We start from the raw sequence: 12,306 nt of genomic DNA on the forward strand, positions 1-12,306 counted from the left end.
AGCTGCTCCACAGCAGAAAGACCTCGCTTTCTACTCCCATGGAGTGACTGTGTGGGGCAGTTCTTCCCTGTCCTGTAGGGTTGCTATGAGTCAGAGTCGACTCAACAGCAGTGAGCTTGAGCTGTTTGCATTGGAGTCTCTCGTTGTGTATACTTAAGTGGCTGAGGGTCGGGACTCTGGTGGCTTGCCTGTCGGGATGATGCCAGAAGCTTTGCCACCGCTATTGCAAATCCCCGCAGGATCACCCATGGTGGGCAAGCTTCGGAGAGTCCTAAACTAACACAGACTGGGAAGAAAGGAAGGGTTGGTGCTCTTCTACAGGTGAGACAACATTGTGCGTCACAACAGAGCAGCATCTGCCACTCTTGCTTTGAACACATCAGCAGGAGGGGGCATCGCTGAAAGAGCACATCACGCATCATGAAGTAGAGAAGCCTCCAGGGCCACTGGTAGGCACAAAAGCCACAACAATGAGCTCAACCATGCTGGCAGCTGTTAGGATGAGGCAAGATCAGGCACCACTGTGTCCTGCTGTACATCAGGCCGCTGTGAGTGGGAGTCCTCGATGTCTCTACCCTTGGGACATTGAATGACTTCGAGTTTCCAGTCCAGAATGCCCATGGGTTAAAAGACCAGCTTTTCAAAGCAGACAAGAAGAATCCACACAGGCTTTGAGGAGAGCCAAAAAGTTCTACCACATGAATTCCATGGCCCAACAAAATTTCACCTGACTTTACATCCCCTCATACAAGTCTTAACTACTGTCACTCACAAGTGGAATGGAGCAGATTTATAAATGCCCTCCTCGGGGCATCAAGAGACCAAGCCACAGTCTCAGGCTCCATTGGGCTTTAATAAAAGCTTTATCATGCTTTGTGGGAGGGGTGCCAAACCTTACCTACTTACCTTAAGTATTTTTAACATAACTTCAATTACATGTTCCTAAAGGGACTCCAGTGATGTAAAGTCCACCCAAGATAAACTAGTATAGAACCTGAACCAGGGGGCCTGGCAGTCAGAATGCCTTCAGGTCCTGTTTGATCTCAAACCCTACACTGCACTATGGACCTATCCACATTGTGCATCAGATCGAGCCCATGGGGAAGAAGGGACTGCTTTATTCAGGTGAGTATTTAGTGCAATTGAACTCATTTATAGTAGGATGCTTCAAAATCTTCTCTATGTGATGGTCTATGTTTAAAGCACTTAGTGATGCTTCATATTCATAGACTCCCAAACTCACTGCCGAAGAGTCAATACTGACTCACAGTGACCCCCTGTGGATTTTCCAAGACTGGATTTTTTATGGGAGTGGAAAGCCCAGTCTTTCTCCCATGGAACTGCTGGTAGATTCAAACTACTTACCATGCAGATCGCGGCCCAAAGTATAACCACTGCACTACCAGGGCTCCTGGGTTATGCTTATATCGTAGCCTGAAATTGTCAGAGGACTTTGCATATATTTTTGGTTGTATTCTCTTACCATACTTATTCAATCTGTATGTTGAGCAAATAAACCATTAGAGAAGACTAATCAACGGAAGAAGAAGGAAGCATCAGGATCAAAGGACTTATTAACAACTGCAATATGCAGCAGACACAACGTTGCTTGCTCAAAGTGAGGAGGACTGGGAGGACTTGCTGATGACGATCAAAGGTTGCAGACTTCAGTATGGATTATGGATTCAATGTGAAGAAGACCAATATCCTCACAATTGGACCAATAGGTAGCATCATGATCAATGGAGAAAAGACAGAGGTTGTCGAGGATTTCATCTTGCTTGGATACACAACCAATGGTCATAGAAGCAACAGTCAAGAGATCAAAGGACACATGGCACTGGGTAACATCTGCTGCACAAGAGTGCTTTAAAGTGTAGAACATCAAAGATGTGACTTTGAAGACTAGGGAGCACCTGGCCAGAGCCATGGCATTTCCAATGGCCTCCTATGGATAAGAAAGCTGGGCAGTGAATAGAGAAGACAGAAGAGTGGACTGCATGTGAATTACCGTGCTGGTGAAGACTACTGAAACTACCATGGACGGCCAAACAAACCAACATTTCTGTCGAGGAAGAAGGACAGCCACAATGCTCCTTCGAAGCGAAGATAGCAAGACTTCATCTCCTGTACTTTGGACATGTTGTTAGAAGGCACCAGTCCCTAGAAAACGGCATCGCGCTAGCTAAAGTACGGACATTGTGAGAAAGAGGAAGGCCTTCCACAAGATGGAGTGACACAGAAGGCGCAACAATAGGTTCAAACAGGCCTGGGCAGCGTTTCATTCTGTTTTATGGAAAGGGTCTCTACAAGCCTAAACTGACTAATGCCACCCGTTACACCAACAGTGCCCATTTCATAGATGCAAGCGCTGTTCCTGGCGAAAGCAGGAACAAATGAACTACGATGCAGAATGGCTTTCCTGGCTCCACATTTCTGTGCCATTACATGTACATGACATGTCGTCAGTGGCAGCACCAAGACAAAGGCCTAGAACCCTTTTCAACCTGGGCTAAACCACGGAGCCCATACGGCTGGTGATATGGAAGACAGCTCTCCTCTACTTCCTCCCTTCTCCCATTCTACCTTTTCTGTCCCTCTCTCCAGACTGCTCCCTACTGCCAACTTAACAGAAATTCATCCATACACATCCTCCTCTCACCAGCACGATCTAAACCGGCTTTGTAATCCCTATGAGATGAACCTCGTTCCAACCCAACTTATGTGATTGGTACAGAATCCAATCACACAATGTCACGACTGCAAAGCCCCACAAACTGTCATGTATTTTCACCTGAGAGTAAAAAATTGAGAGGTTACTCCACATTTCCAGGAGCTCACCTTCCTGTCACCTTCCAGACCTGACTGTCGCCACCACAACTCCAGCAATCCATCATGCACTGCCTCACAGCATCTCTTGGACGGCTTCCCCTCCTGCCGTTACTCAACGCTTCACCTGAATACAACGTGTTTTCCTAGCTCACTTGTCATCCCTTCCGAAGCAGAGGACCCAGAGCTTCTAAGCTCGTTAAACATGAGGCATATGCTGATACGCCAATTTTATCTTAGTTCCTTTTGATGATGATCTGTGTGCCCGTGTTAATGTTGTGAAGAGTACAAGCAACTGAAAACCAGGAGATTGAGAGTCTAGCGCTGGCTCTCTGCATTTGACTCCCGAAGGCCTTTGATAATCACCTCCCAACTTCCTGAGACTTGAAGACCTAGATGGTGCCTGGCTACCACTACACTAACTTCTCTGAAAAGGATCACATTAGAAGGTTCTGGATAGAGTCGAAGAAAAATGTGGAACAAAACTCAAAATCATACCAGAGCCCACGCTTACTGCTTGAACAACGCAGACCGGAGGAACTGTCAAAGTTGATGGCCCTCCATCGCCCGTTAGGTCTCGAGTTAAACTCAGTTCTGTGGCTGAATTTTCAGGCAAACAGGACGTCTGTAAGGAAGAACACCACTGTCGAGGCGCACACACCACAGAATAATCGACCACTTCAGAGTGAAGGGCAGCATCTACACAAGAACAGGCTTCGGATGAGTTAAACAAGACGGAGAGATGTGAACAGGAAGCAGGGTGGCCGTGAGCTACATGGCGGTGTGCTGAGGGGAACGCAGAGAATGCGAGGAAACAAATGTGTATGGATTGTTGAATGTGAACCTAACGATCTGCTCTGAAACGTTCACTCGATTCACAATAAGGGTGGGGGTGGGATGCTCCATGCTGGAGAGGAACTGTTTGTAAAAATTCAATGTAATTCATTGTACTTTAAAATCTATTCATTTTTCCCACACACACTTTTTGAAGCCACTTCATATGAAAATATAATGGAATTTTTCCATGAATTTTTAAAGCCCTCTCACATGCATGTGGCTTAACTATCCTAAGAAAGGTACAGGCCACATGAGAGCAAAACACTGAGGGTGTGTGACAGAGCAGCAAGGACAGCAAAGCAATGAAGTCCCCAAGGAATCCCCAAAATTAGACATTGGGGCCAGCACATGGCACCCCATTAGATGGCCAAAAACACTCTTAAAGGTCAGCAGACAGACCAGCAAATATTTATAGGCCTTCTGTTGTTGTTGTCTTGATTTTTACTTTCTTTTGCTTTGTTTTGTTTTTGTTCTTATGATTGTTTCTGCGTGTCTATCTAGATGAGATAAGCAGGATAAACAATCCAGAGGAGAAAACGACAAACCAACAGGTCCAGTGGGACACAAGAGAGGGGGAGGTGGGGGAAAGGAAGGAGGTACCAACAGACCCAGAGGCAAGGGACCAAGTGATCTAAAATGGATGGTGAGGAGGGTGTAGGATGCCTGGTGCGGCTTGATAAAGTGCAGTGTAAGAGAGAGGAATTACTAAAAACCAAATGAACCTTGACCATGATAGTGGGACCAAAGGATATTAAAAAGAAAATAGAGGAAAGACGTAGGAGGCAAAGGACATTTATAGAGGTCTAAATACAGGCATGTACACATATATATTTACATGTACATGCAGGCATGTAAATATATTTTTATAAGATGATATGGAAATAGATCTATGTACATATATTTATATGTTAAGTATTAAAGTAGCAGACAGATATTGGGCATCTACTCAAGTACTCCCTCAATGCAAGAACACTTTGTTCTAATAAACCGACATTCTGTGATGCTCACCTTCCCAACACAAACCCTGAAGACAAAATGGGTGCATAAGTAAATGTGGTGAAGAAAGCTGATGGTGCCTGACTATCAAAAGGTATAGCATCTGGAGTCTTAAAGGATTGAAGATAAACAAGCAGTCATTTGCTGAGAAGCAGCAAAGCCCACGTGGAAGAAGCACACCAGCCTGTGTGACCACAAGGTTTTCAATGGGATCAGGTATCGGGCATCAAAGACCCAGAACAAAAAATCAAATCATTGTGAATGAGGGGGAGTGCAGCGTGGAGACCCAGAGCCCATCTGTAGGCAACTGGACATCCCCTCACAGAAGGGTCACAAGGAAGAGACGAGCCAGTCAGGGCAGTTTAGCACCGAGGAAACATAAGACTTTCTCCAGTTCTTTAATGCTTCCCTCCCCCACTATCATGACCCCAACTCTACCTTACAATGTGGCTAGACCAGAGCATGTACACTGGCACAGAGAAGAGCTTGCAACACAGGGAATCCAGGACAGATAAACCCCTCAGGACCAATAATGAGAGTAGTGATACCAGGAGGGTAAAGGGAAGGTGGGGAAGAAAAGGGGAACCGATCACAATGATCAACATATAACCCCCAAACAACAGAAAAGTGGGTGAAGGGAGACGTCAGTGTAAGGCATGAAAAAATAAAATTTATAAATTATTAAGGGCTCATGACGAAGGGCTCATGAGGAAGGGCGGGGAGGGGAGTGAGTTGATTCCAAAGGTGCAAGTAGAAAGAAAATGTTTTGAAACTGATCATGGCAGCATATGTACAAATGTGCATGACACAGTGGATGTATGTATGGATTCTGACAAGAACTGTGAGAGCCCCCAATAAAATGGTTTATTTTTAAAAAGAAAGATTTCAACAAGCACAAATATATACATTATATATTTATATGTATATATATATTTCTTGCTCACACAAGAAGTGCTTGTTTCTGATTGGCAGGTGCCTAGCTGTCCTTCAGGCTTAGGTCCCTATGTGATGTTTTATGTTTCATCATGTAACTTTCTCTTCCCTGAGGGTCCCTTTATCGTTAACATCCAACTAGTGAAAGAAGAAATGGGGGGGGAGGGGGAGCGTTAATAAGAGGTTGTTTATAAATATTTTAGGAGCACTCTGGAAAGAGAGATGACACATTAGCATATTTCATTATAAAAAAACACCGATATAAACAAATACTCATATGCTGAAATGACTCATAACTATCAGACAAAAACCTTGACATACTGGCTTGTGCCATGATTTATAGGTTGTTTAATTTCTAATTTGGCATGCTCTTCAAGAGTAAGCGTCATATGGGAAACACTGGCTTTGTTCTGCAATGGATAAATGAGATGTCTTAAAAGAAAAACCTAAATATGTTGTGTTAGTCCGGGTAGACTGGAGAAACAAATTCATAGACACACATGTGTGTATAAGAAAGAGATTTATATACAAGAGCAATTGAACATTGAGAAAACATCCCAGCCCAGTCCAGATCAGGTCCGTAAATCTGATATTAGCCCATATGTCTGATACCAATCTATAAAGTCCTCTTCAAACTCATGGAACACATGCAATGAAGCCAAATGCAGGATGATCACAGGCCAGTGGGTAGAAAGTCTTTGGGTCCAGTGGCGTTGTAAGCATCTCAGAGCTGGCAGGGGTCTCTCTGTGGCTCCTCCAGCTTCCGAGGTCTGGTTGCATCCATGTGGCTTGTCTTCTGCAATGTCTCCCAGAAAGTGGCACAGTGAGAGTAGTATATCTTGCCTCCAAGGAGAAAGTCCCAGATTTCCCAGAATTCTCAGAAGGCCATGCCCACAGAAGCCTCATTGGCTATCTGTGGATTGACAGCCTAGACTCCGCCCCTACACTCTTAATCCTTAAATTGACACTAGATTAGGTGACTACCACATATGTTAAATGTCCAGCCTCCATTGCAGGAAGCAGGAGGGCAGTTGAACAAATGACACATATGTTGTGTATCCATGCACTCCTGCAAAAGTCTACATCACAGGTTCTCAAATTTATGTGGCCTACCACCCTCTTTATAAAAAAAAATTGCCTAGTAACTCCGGGCAATTAAAAACGTTTGTACTATAGCTCATAATCCAAGATAAAAGGTAGGTATCTGTTTTTATAGACAAACAAAACACTTCATCATTCTAGTACCGGCCCCCACCCCCACCCCCGGGAGCAGTGTCAGCCACTGTGGGAAACACTGGTCTAAATAAATGCGATGAGAGTTCAGAGCTTTGTGAAGATGGCATGGACTGCCCGGCTGTGAGGCAAGAAGAGGTTGGCTGGAAGTGGGGCCACCCGCAGGTTGCAGACAGTACTGGGCCAAGGCCAGGTTGTGTACTGTTCGAATGGAAACCCAGTTGAATCCATCCCTGCGCTGCTGAGCAGCTCAGCTCCACAGTCACTTCAAGAGCAGGCTGCTGAGAGGGACGACCTGCCGTCCTCTCTACCGCTCAGTTGTTATTCTGAGTTCTCAGAGCAGCCTGCTCCCAGGACGTCAGTCTAAGCCCGTGTTTTTTCTGATATCCTGCTACCAGGGGCAGACTTCACTGTGGGGGGCCTGGTGGTTTCAAAATGAATTTTAAAATGGAGGAATAAATAAGTCACACATTCCTTGATTCGGGGATGTGCTCATTTATTTCTTTGGATCTCCCACTGCCTGGCAGGGGTAGTATGTCCAGCACATTCATTTGATGGGCTGATAGAAAATTAAAAGTTAGGAAAAGAAGTACAGCAAAGAAACTCTCTTGTGGCGAATGGGGGCTCAAACTTGCTTAGACACTAAACCTTTGCTTTGGGTAATGGGGTCAGCTGCCCGCCAGGTGAGCTGACAGTGGGGTGGGAGAATGCCAAGATAAGGTTAAGCCTCATTCCAGGCTTTGTTGGCAGCTATTAATATAAAGGCAGCTGGAGAAAAACCCAGGGCCATGGGGATGATCCACTTGCCCGCCCAACGGAAGGCTTCCTTTTAAATTTCTAGCTTGAGGTAGTCTGCTACCAACACATTAAGAGTTGCTAACTAGGACCAGCTAAACAGCTGAAGCAGGGAGAAAGAAAAGTGTAAGTTTCTATAGCAAGCAAAAAGTGTTAAAACTACTAAAATAGCAGCGACTTTTCTTGCGACAATTTGTACAATTAGGTCTGGAAATGCTGTTTCTCAAGTCTAACCTAAAACAAAAGTGGAAAATCCTGGTGCTTCAGAATTCCTCAGAGCAATGGAACTGCCTGGGAAATCTTCCCGTCCCAATTTCAGATGCTGTTTTCGTTTCTGGACTTCTGCTGGAGAGATGTGGGGACCATCGCTGGCCTGCGAGGATCCTACTGGTGCACTTTGGACTTTGTCCTCGGGCTTCACGCACCATTCAGCACAGAGAGCGGTGTAGAGAGGAGGGGAAACTGGGATTGTGGAGTTACATCTCAGCTCAAAGGTCGGGCTCGCAGCTTTTTCTTTTTTTTTCTAGTGTGATTGAGACTCTTTGATGAGCCGTTCTGCTCCCAATTCTACAAAGTAGGTCCAAACACGCTACTCCAGGGATATTCTATGAATATAAGTAACTAATAAAAATATACTCCCTAGCGCATTGCCTGGTCTGTAGTAGATACTCAGTAAGAATGGGTACCTTTTGCCAAGCCAATGTAATATATTCCACTAATGCGATTCCATCATGTTACCAGACAATTTTTTATTTTTATTATTTTTATTGGGGGCTTGTACAACTCTTATTACAACTCACACATACATCCATTATGTCAAGCACATTTGTACATTTGTTGCCATCATTTTTAAAACATAGATCATTGTGATCAGTTTCCCCTATCTCTCCCCCACCTTCGCCTTACCCTCCTGGTATGGTTACTCTCAATATTGGTCCTGAGGGGTTTATCTGTCCTGGATTCCCTGTGTTTCCAGCTCTTATCTGTACCCGTGTACATGTTCTGGTCTAGCCAGATTTGAAAGGTAGAATTGGGGTCATGATATTGGGGTGGGGAGCATTAAAGAACTAGAGGAAAGTTGGATGTTTGTTGCTCCTATACTGCACCCTGACTGACTCATCTCCTCCTTGTGACCCTTCTGTGAGGGGATGTCCAGTTGTCTACAAATGGGCTTTGGGTCTCCACTCCACACTCCCCCTCATTCACAATGAAATGATTTTTTTCCCAGCTTTTTGATGCCTGATACCTGATCCCATTGAAACCTTGTGATCACACAGGCTGGTGTGCTTCTTCCATGTGTGTTTTGTTACTTCTTAGCTAGATGACTGCTTGTTTATCTTCAGTCCTTTAAGACTCCAGATGCTATAGCTTTTGATAGCCAGGCACCATCAACTTCCTTCATTACATTTGCTTAAGCACCCATTTTGTCTTCAGTGATGATGTTAGGAAGGTGAGCATCACAGAATGCCGGGTTATTAGAATAGTGTTCTTGCACTGAGGGAGTACTTGAGTAGAGGTCCAATGTGCATCTGCTACCTTAATACCAAACCTATAAATATATGCACATAGATCTATTTCCTCATCATCATATATAAATATATTGACATATGTACATGCCTGTATTTATACCTCTGTAAATGTCCTTTGCCTCCTACTTCTTTCCTCTATTTCCTTTTACTTTCCTCTTGTCCCACTATCAAGCTCAGCCTTCACATGGGTTTTAGTAATTCCTCTCAGTTACATTGCCCTTGATCAAGCCCTACCAGGCCTCCTACACCCTCCTCACCATTGATTTTAGATCACTTGTTGTTCCCTTGTCCTTGGGGTTGTTAACACTCACTTCCTTCCCCACCACCACCCGCCGCCTCCCCCTCTCCTAAATCTGCCCCAGAACCATCGGTCCGCTGGTTTCGCCTCTAGATTGTTTATCCTTTCTAGCTTATCCAGATAGACATTCAGAGACCATAATATGCACAAAAAGCAAGACAGAGCAAAACAACAACAAAAACCAATAACAAAAAAAGAGAAAAGCCTGTAAATAGTTCAAGGTCTGTTTGTTGACCTTTAGGAATGTTTTCCGGTCAAGTCTGGTGGGATGCCATGCCCTGGCCCCAAAGTCTATTTTTGGTATTCCCTGGGGACTTCCTTGCTCTGCTCCCCTTGCTGTTCTGTTGCACACACTTAGTGTTTTGCCTCGGTGTGGTGGGATCAGATCAGGCACAATTGCCACACTGTATCGCCAGTGTTGTTCCCCATAGTGCTAAGGGTCAGTGAGGGACATCGTATCTCCTCGTGGGGCCAGTCCTATGGTCTTCCCTTTGCATTGACTGCTGTGACCAGGAATATAGTCCTCAGGGTTTGGTGGGTCAGGACATGATCCACTCTCTCTTGTTCTCCCTTCATTTGCTCCTGTGTGCTCTGATCAGACATGCCCCTCTCCCTGAGCTGTAGCTCCAGTGCTGTCCTCTGAAGTGAATTCTTCAGGGGGTGGGGGCTATCCACGTAGTTGAGCTTGGGGCCCACTGCTCAGGCCTCTCTATTGGTTCCCTGCTTCATGTCAGTGTGCTTAACAACTCAAAGAATCAGAAAAGCGGCATGCAAGAGGAGAGTGCTAGCGAGCAGCCCCAGGCTCACCCTGAATCAGGCACTTGGGCTTCCTTATCTTCCTAACCCAGTGCCAACAGTACCCACTGTTTGGCATGATCATTAAAGGCAGGCACTTATAAGTCAGACTGCAGCTCGACTCCTGGCACTACTATGTATTAGCACCAAGAATGCAGACTCAACCCCCTCATCATCAAGACAGAAGAAATAATGGCACAAATCTGAAATGAAATGGCTTCGTGATTAGCATGATACCTAGGACAGCCAACGCTGCGTAAATGTGAATTCTCATCATCCCTGTCATCATCTAATCAGCAGAGCACTACTGGGTGAGAGGCTGAGAAAAACAAGGTAGCATACTCTAAGAGGGATAGAAAACTAAGGCTCTGAAGGTGGTAAAACACAGAGCTGAGAGAGTCACAGGCGGTCTTCGTGAAATCCACTTTCTGTGAGAATGACCTAGATAGAAGTGGTAGACCAGCTCTCTCCCTCTCTGAAGTCTATGAAGGCTCAGTGGAAGGAAATTTAAACAAATAAGAGCCAGGTTTGGGTGCAACTGGAATCACCCTGCCCCTTAGTTCTTTTTTCTCCTTCCTGGGGCCTTGCTCCCGGCACTCAGTTACCCAAGACCCCTCATTTCCCTGGAGTCTCGCCCCCCCTCTATCAAAGCCAGTGGTTCTGAAACACTAATATGTGGAAACAAAGGGACACAGAACAACTGTGTGGGGAGGAGCTTGACAGCTTCTCGGGTTCCAGGAAATTTGATCCAGAAGGTCAGATGGAGCCTAGTTAATCCTATTTTTGATAAGCTCCCCAGTTACCCTTATGTCGACTCCAGTGAGGGAATCCTATTTCTTGAGGGTAGAAATGGGTATAGCAGCTGTGGGTTAGCTTTATCCAAGCCACCCAGTCCAGCATTCAAGGGCAAAAGTGAATCAGGTTCATAGAACTACTCTGTCTAGACACAGATTATCCCTGGAAGGAGTCATGACTCTGCAGAAGTCACAGAACAGAACAAGTCCCGCTTTCAAATAGAAGACATCGAGAGGAGCAACTTCCCTTCAAAAAGGCTGACTTTCCTTAAGCCCAACAATGGTTTCTTCTCTCTGTCCCTTCCTCCTAAAAGAGACAACAGAACTGAATGGTCAGCAGCACTCGAGTATCTTCCCATCAGAATTGTTGTCTAGAGCAGAATGACCTTGGAATGTCCCTCATCTTGGTGGGCTGGGAAGGAGGGGCGTCATGCTTATTCATTAGTCTGGACTCGGGGGAGCCAGTGCTGAGGGTGGACAGTAATTTTAACTCTGATGGCATTATTAACAAGGACCAGAGAAGGATAAGCATTCGTTGGAATGCAGCAAATTCCCTGTCATTGGTCTCGGATCACGATCCATAAGGATTTTCAGTGGCTTCTATCGAGATCAAAATGCTCCCCTTAGCCACCATCATACAGCTGTCCAGCCACAGACGACCCCAGAGGGATCAATGGTTTCCTTTCTTCAGCTGCCAGGAAACCTGCCCCTAAGGACAAGCATGGGGGTGATATCATCCCACCTACCCCAAGCCACCACCTCCTATGAAACACCTCCCAGACCTCACCAAGACATCTGCCTCGAACAAGCTGGAAGGCCTTCCCTCTCCCCTCCCCGCCTCCCCCCCCCCCCCCCCCCCCCCCCCCCCGGCAGAGAATGGATTGCATGAATTCCAAAGGACTCGGGGAGCAGGCTCTCTAAGAGGCCCCCATTTGGGAAAGGTATTTAAGCAAAGCTGTGCTTGATGAAGTGAAATAGAATTAGCCGCATCAGTGGCATAGGCTTCTCAGATTCATTCTCAGGTAGACTGGCTTATTCGCTTCCAGGTGGAAAGAACTCAACAACAATATATCACAGTTAGCTATGATCACAGTGCCATGGAATTTCAGCCAGTGCCCGGAGTCCACCGAGGTACACTTAATATTCCCCAATCTGCGATCAACCTTTTGTACATTGGTTCCTAATCATGGGCACTGTTTCATCTTAATGGACTGTTTTCTTAATGCATTAAAGCTGCCCGTTTCAGCATGCCTAATGGACCCTTCAG

At 45.6% G+C, this 12,306-nt stretch overlaps 1 protein-coding gene across 1 annotated transcript in view; it reads right to left on the reverse strand.

Moving 5' to 3' along the window:
• The window catches only part of NELL1 (neural EGFL like 1), a 989,599-nt gene that overhangs the window by 819,921 nt on the left and 157,372 nt on the right, over window positions 1–12,306 (reverse strand). The window lies entirely within an intron of this gene.

The sequence above is a fragment of the Tenrec ecaudatus genome, chromosome 4 (genome assembly GCF_050624435.1).
Source record: "Tenrec ecaudatus isolate mTenEca1 chromosome 4, mTenEca1.hap1, whole genome shotgun sequence".
Taxonomy (NCBI): domain Eukaryota; kingdom Metazoa; phylum Chordata; class Mammalia; order Afrosoricida; family Tenrecidae; genus Tenrec; species Tenrec ecaudatus.